This window comes from Camelina sativa, chromosome 6, assembly GCF_000633955.1.
Source record: "Camelina sativa cultivar DH55 chromosome 6, Cs, whole genome shotgun sequence".
In the NCBI taxonomy this organism is placed as follows: Eukaryota; Viridiplantae; Streptophyta; class Magnoliopsida; order Brassicales; family Brassicaceae; genus Camelina; species Camelina sativa.
Window position 1 is genome coordinate 7,042,737 of NC_025690.1, and position 7,326 is coordinate 7,050,062.

At 36.1% G+C, this 7,326-nt stretch overlaps 1 long non-coding RNA gene across 1 annotated transcript; it reads left to right on the top strand.

Moving 5' to 3' along the window:
* On the top strand, positions 3,723-6,970 carry LOC104790593. The gene is made up of 4 exons (XR_768711.2): positions 3,723-4,195; positions 4,513-4,579; positions 4,693-4,808; positions 6,567-6,970. It is a non-coding gene; the product is annotated as an uncharacterized LOC104790593 (long non-coding RNA).

A 7,326-nucleotide genomic window follows, 5' to 3' on the forward strand; every position in this document is an offset into this window, starting at 1 on the left:
CTAGGACCATATGGTTTCTCAGCATGTTTCTATTAGTCGAACTGGGTTGTGGTGGGACCTGCCATTGTTTCAGAAGTTCAATGTTTCTTCTCGTCTAATATCACTCCTCATAATTTAAATGAAACTTTCATCCTATTGATTCCAAAAGGACAAAGACGAAGGAACGTATCAGATTACAGGCCTATAGCGCTCGGTAATGTGTATAATAAAGCTATTTCAAAGCTATTATCTAGTAGGTTGTAATGTAACCTATCATGGATAGTATTTTGGCATCTCATGGATGGAGAAGTATCCTAATAGGAAGGAATCTTTTGAACAAGAATCTTGGATGGGTTATGGGAAATGGTCACTCTATAAATGTTTAGAGTGACCTCTAGATTTCCAAGAGTAAGGTGGTGAGACCAATGGGACCTCCCCCTCTCAGGCTCTATTTACTAGGATGAAGCCAAAGTGAATAAAATTATTCTATCACTGGGCTCGGAGATTCTAGTTATCAAACCAAGTCGTTTAGGGGCGCTGGATAAGCAAGTTTGGCTTGGTACTCCTTCGGAAGTTTACTCCACCAAGGTGGGTTACTATGTAGCAAGAGAGGAGATCTGTATTACTACTATTCGAATCCATGAGAGAAAAATGGAAAGAGGAAGTTTGGTCTTTGCACACTTCACCTAAAGTGAAGATGTTTTCGTGAAAAGTATTGCATGGAGCCCTATCCACAAAAAGACAACTAGCAATGAGCTATGTCCCGGCGAATGAGGCGTGCAGTACATGTGGAAGTCCGGAGACCATTCTCCACTTCTTATTTTTCTGCTCTTTTGCCATCCAGTTTTGGGAACGAGCACCGTTTTCAGTAGGCTGTAACACCTGAATGAAAAAAACGGTTCGAGAAGGAATGTTGGTAGTCAATTAGTTGACATATTTACCACCCATAGGCCTTACATCAGGCCCTTTAGCTCCATAGATCTGTTGGAGTCTTTGGAAATCTAGAAACTAGCGAGTGTTTAACTCCAGATCATTTAGCATGGAGGAAACTTTACGAAAAACTATCCTAGTTGCGAAAGAATGGTCTGCAGCGCAAACAATGGACCACAAACCGGCGATCTCCTAACTATATTTGGTATCCTACATATAGAGTCTACGGTGACTTAACCAAAAAAATTTAAACTATACCCAAAAAAAATTGGCATAATTATTAGTATTACTATAAGAATAATGCGACTTAACATAAGTAGCGGACGACATCGATAAAGCCTATATATTGTTATGTATCTATCCAACCCCATGAACATGACTTATCATTTTAAAATAGATTTTCCATATTACCAGAGGGTTATATGGATGTGAGCCTAGAAGGAAAAAGGGGGCAATGCAACTAATTGACTCATCATTTCAGATTATTATTTTCCTCATTCGATAGAACCATTGTTGATATGGATGAGAGGATATAATATATTCGTATCCGTTCAAGTAATATATATATACAAACATATCTAGAAATATAGAATATTTGAAATTGAAGCAAAGGGGAAGATGATGGAGAAAGAAACAACAGCCAAGACAAGCACTTGGATATGAAAGAAAAAGAACAAAAAAAAGAACAAAAGAAAATGTAATGGGGACCTTCACACATGGGTGTTAGAAAGAGAAGTATATAGTGGAGCTCATCTTAAGAATCTTTTCTAGCAAAATGTTGGTTGCAACCTCACCTTCCCTACCTTTTTATTCATCTTAATTTCAACATTGACAATCTTTTGTTTCAATCATCTTTTCTATGGAAAACATTTGCACTGTTTTTAAATAAAAAATTAAAGTATGCATGAGTCGTGTGCTGGTTGATCGAGGGATTGAATACCGTATAAATGTATGATTAAAGACTATTAAGTTTGGCTTAGTAGTTTTTAACAGACAAAAAGTTTGGGTAGTTGAAAAACATTGTGCTGCATGAGCAATGCATGTGATTATTGATTGAATTTGTACCATATTATATTTGGTACATGATCATTTTTGTATGGTGGTGCATCCATCTAATCAATTCTTTTTATTATAGAGAATAATAAGAAACCAAAAGTATTATTGATCTTCTTTTCTTCTTAAGGGATAACAACCAATTGTAGTAATATAATATAAATAAACTTACGAACATTCTAATGTTTCTCCAATATAGTTTGTAAACCTTTTTCCCCTCTTGGAATCATNCTTCACACATGGGTGTTAGAAAGAGAAGTATATAGTGGAGCCAACGCCAAAGCTCATCTTAAGAATCTTTTCTAGCAAAATGTTGGTTGCAACCTCACCTTCCCTACCTTTTTATTCATCTTAATTTCAACATTGACAATCTTTTGTTTCAATCATCTTTTCTTTGGAAAACATTTGCTCTGTTTATTTTTTAAATTAAAGTATGCATGAGTCGTGTGCTGTGTGCTGGTTGATCGAGAGATTGAATACCGTATAAATAAATGTATGATTAAAGACTATTAAGTTTGGCTAGTAGTTTTTAACAGACGAAAAGTTTGGGTAGTTGAAAAACATTGTGCTGCATGAGCAATGCATGTGATTATTGATTGAATTTGTACCATATTATATTTGGTACATGATCATTTTTGTATGGTGGTGCATCCATCAAATCAATTCTTTTTATTATAGAGAATAATAAGAAACCAAAAGTATTATTGATCTTCTTTTCTTCTTAAGGGATAACAACCAATTGTAGTAATATAATATAAATAAACTTACGAACATTCTAATGTTTCTCCAATATAGTTTATAAACCTTTTTCCCCACTTGGAATCATGCAAACCAAGAGTATTGTTGCTGACGAACTTATCCTTAACTTATAATTATATATATATATGCTACATTTCGTTATCATTCGAAAACTCCATAAGTTGCCAGCTTGTTAATACAGCAAAATATAAATATTTAAATAATTTATAAAAACTTCAATAATACTTGTCGTTGAAGCCCACAGATTCTTTATGGCCCATTATTGTCCATGCAACCGCAGCCACCACACGGATGGCTAAAGTCACCATATATATTTTGGTTTCCTTTAATAGACCGTATCTTATAGTATATAATTTTTTTTAAAACAATATAGGAATTATTGAAATATTATTAGTTCTGTGAAAGTTACCCATGTGTGTCACATCATTACTCTAGGATAAATGATGCTTAGCCATTTCGCTAGGTTTGGACTAATTAGTCTTCAACTTTGCCTTTTGTTTCATTTGATAAGACTTCTACTCCTACTAATCCTTGTTTAGCCACGTAAAGTATTCCTCCTAGTTTATGTCATTGACCGTAGTATCTCTCGAGTCAAAGATCTTGAGATGACTATTTAGTATTTAATGATTAGTTCGGAAGAATCTGTGAGGGTAATGAAAAGACAAATATTTCATCAAAATACCTAAGTAGATTTCCCGAATCTAGATATATATTTTTCTTTTTTTTTTGCATCGATCAAACCATACCATATATGTAAGAGCAATCTCATTGCACAATTTCTTGGGATGTCTCCAATTTTTTTAGTAATATAAACAAAAAAAAAAAAAAATTTAATTCTAATTTTTGAGAGATCTGTGTCTCTGCGGTGATCCTTTGAGAGTAGCAGAGACCCGACACGTGTATAATTTGTATTGGTTGAGTTTTGTTTTTTTTGTTTTTTATTATTCAGTTTTATCTTCTCTTCGTTTTCTTTCTTTCTCTCGACAATATCGAAACGAGAGAAACACAAAAGAACATCACGACAATAGCTCTCGCATCGTCCTCTTTTTCTTCCGATCGATTCGATCTCGCCTCGTCATCCTCTAAACCGATCCCGCCTCATCGCCTTTAGAAGACGAAACCCTCGAAGAAATCGAAGAGACACGCGGCCGAAGAGGAGGAGGAGGAGCAGTCTCCTAAGAAAGCGAAGGAGAGCAAGAAGAAGAAACACAAGAGATCGATATCATCAGATGAATCCGAAGAAGAGGAGGAGCAATCATCTCCTAAGAAATAGAAGGAGAGCAAGAAGAAGAAACACAAGAGATTGATATCATTTGATGAATCCGAAGAAGAAGAAGAAGAAGAGCCAGAGACTACTCATCAAATCGTCGATACGAAGCCCGTTGTTACAACAAAGAAGGAGTCGGATTCGGATTTTTAGAAGGTTTTTAGCTCCCCTCTGCTTCCAGATCTGCTTCTGCAGTCTCTCTCTCAGGTTCCATTTCCTCCTCTTCTCTTCTTCTCCCGTATAGTATACAAAAGGGTCTTTTCTATTAGAATCTAACTGTTTTGTCTTTTGGGGTTTTATCAAAGCACTTAGCTTTAAAAAAGCGAAATGGTCAAAAATTGATGCCATCAGAATCAATTCTTTTCTGAGTAGGATTAGATTAGCCATACAAGCGAAATGGTTCCAACTTTGTTAATCTGTTCTCTATTCACTATGCTTTATATAGTTGATGATGTAACCCTTCTTGTTTTGGTGCCTTATCTATCTTCTCCTGAATCTGTTCATCAAGCCATTGTTGATGATAGGTTCGCAGGGATGTCAAAGGAAGAAGCTTCTTCCATCTTGATTCAGACTACCTTTAGGGGTTATTTGGTATGTTTTTATACTCTTGATCCAGGTTTAGCTTGATTAGAACTTGTGTGTGCTATAGCCACTCATGAATGTGAGCAACTGTAACCTTGGCTTCTATGGTTTCTCCAATGTAGGCAAGAAGTGGAACGACAACAATCAGTCCAAGGCACAAGTGGAAGCGGGTATGCTGCACAAGCACGAGGCAACAATGAGAAGGGAAAGAGCATTAGCTTATGCATTCACACATCAGGTATGATCATAACCGACTCATATATTGGATTTGGTTTAATGCTTATGACCATAACCGACTCATATATATTATTTGCATTCACACATTGGATTTGGTTTAATGCTTATGATCATAAGCGACTCATATATATTGTTTGTAGAATAAAAAGGTAGTCTTGTTTTTTTAAAGTAGAATCCGATTGATTTATTGCTTGGTAGTTAAGCACTTAGTAAATGTTTGGTAGTTGTAACACTTAAACACTAAAAACATTTGTAGAAATAAAAAAGGTAGTCTTTTAGAATAAAAACAGTTGTAACACTTAAACTAGAAGGGAGTCTTGTTTGTAGAATTAAAAGGTCTTGATTTTTTGTATGTTGTCAATGCTTGGTAGTTAAGAACTTAGTAAATGCTTGGTAGTTGTAACACTTAAACACTAAACTCTTCCTTCTCCTTCAATTTGCTATTTATAACGCTTCTATGTTCTCCTTCAATAACCACAAAAGCTTTACAATAAACCCAACTACCAATTCTTCTTCTCTCCATCTTTCACAGAGTTTAGGGTATGAATTCTTTTTCTCTAAACTTTACAGACCTCTTGACTAGCCAAGTTGGGGTGAATAATCCAGAATCTCTTCCATCTTCACCTATTCAAATAAGCTCATCACCTATCCCTCAGTTTAGTACACAATTTAGTGATGTCAACGAGGTAGCTGAAAACTCTAGGGAAGCTAGAATCCGATGGACTGCCCAAGAAGATGTTGTCTTGATCAGTGGTTGGCTAAACATTAGCAAAGATCCAGTCGTGAGCAATGGGCAAAAGGGTGGTTCCTTTTGGGAGCGTATTGCACACTACTATGGAACGAGTGAAGCAGTAGCGGGTAAACCAAAGAGAGGGGCCAGTCAATGTAAGCAGAGATGGAAAAAAATAAATGAGACTGTCAACAAGTTTGTAGGATGTTACAACCAAGCTTCGAGTAGGAGAACCAGTGGCCAGTCAGAAGATGATGTTCTCCAAATGGCAAACGATTTGTACGTCAATGATCAGAAAATGAAGTTCTCTCTAGAGCATGCTTGGAGGCTTCTTCGTCATGAGCAGAAGTGGTGTTCTTCGAATGCTTTGAGAGGACCTGAAAACACCAAACGAACAAAGCTTGATGTTAGTGGCAAATATTCCTCCAGTTCAAATACAACTTCTCGTCTTGAGGAAGAAGCTATTGAACGCCCTCCAGGTGTTAAGGCATCCAAAAGGAAAGCAAAAAACAATGGTGGTGGTATAGAAACTGAGGGTAATTCTCTACAAAAGTTAGAGAAGGCGTGGGAGATCAGATTGAGAGAAATAGCTGCGAGAGAACGAATTTCCAAGCAACGACTTCTAGCGAGTCTAGTCAACAAAACTGATCTGTCCGAGGCTGAAATCAATCTGAGAAAGAAGCTAATTGATGAGATGTTAGGATAGTTTGAGTCTTGTATCAATGTTAAGTGGTTATGTTCTGTTATCAATGCTAAGTTGTTCTGTTCTTGTTTCGTTTTGACGGGATGTCTAGTGGTTCTGTTCTTGTTTCGTTTTAATCAATGTTAAGTGGTTATGTTCTGTTATCAATGCTAAGTTGTTCTGTTCTTGTTTCGTTTTAATCAATGTTAAGTGGTTCTGTTCTGTTATCAATGCTAAGTTGTTCTGCTCTTGTTTCGTTTTAATCAATGTTAAGTGGTTCTGTTCTTGTTGAGTTTTTGTTTGTTGATAGGTTGTTATCTCATGTGTTGTTTGCTTATCCTCGACAGGTTTACGTTCCAATCATACCCGTGAACCTTGTGATCTCACGTTGGCACAAGAGAACAACAAGTTTCTGGTCTTGGTTCTGATCTTCCCGTGACTTTCTCCTTGTGATCTCAAGTCGGCACAAGAGAACAACAAGTCTCTGGTCTTGGTTTTTTGTGTTTTTCTTTCACCACAACAAGAGAACAACGCACGTGAACAACAAGAGAACAACGCCCGTGAACAACAAGAGAACAAAGCCCGTGAATTTTTTTGTGTTTTTCTTTCCCCACTTGATGTTCAGTAAACTTGTATATATAGCAAACGAGAATCATATTCAGTCTCTTGTAATTCTCTTATCTGGCAAAAATTTGGCACAACTCGATATTAGACCGATGCTAATTATGTTATTCATAATGCTTTTATATGTTTCTATCATTATATGTTTTTTTTTAAATTATATTCAGTTTTAAATTTGTGGTTTTTTTAGGATTGTAATATATGTTTTAAAGTTTTTTAATGTNTTGAGAGAAATAGCTGCGAGAGAACGAATTTCCAAGCAACGACTTCTAGCGAGTCTAGTCAACAAAACTGATCTGTCCGAGGCTGAAATCAATCTGAGAAAGAAGCTAATTGATGAGATGTTAGGATAGTTTGAGTCTTGTATCAATGTTAAGTGGTTATGTTCTGTTATCAATGCTAAGTTGTTCTGTTCTTGTTTCGTTTTGACGGGATGTCTAGTGGTTCTGTTCTTGTTTCGTTTTAATCAATGTTAAGTGGTTATGT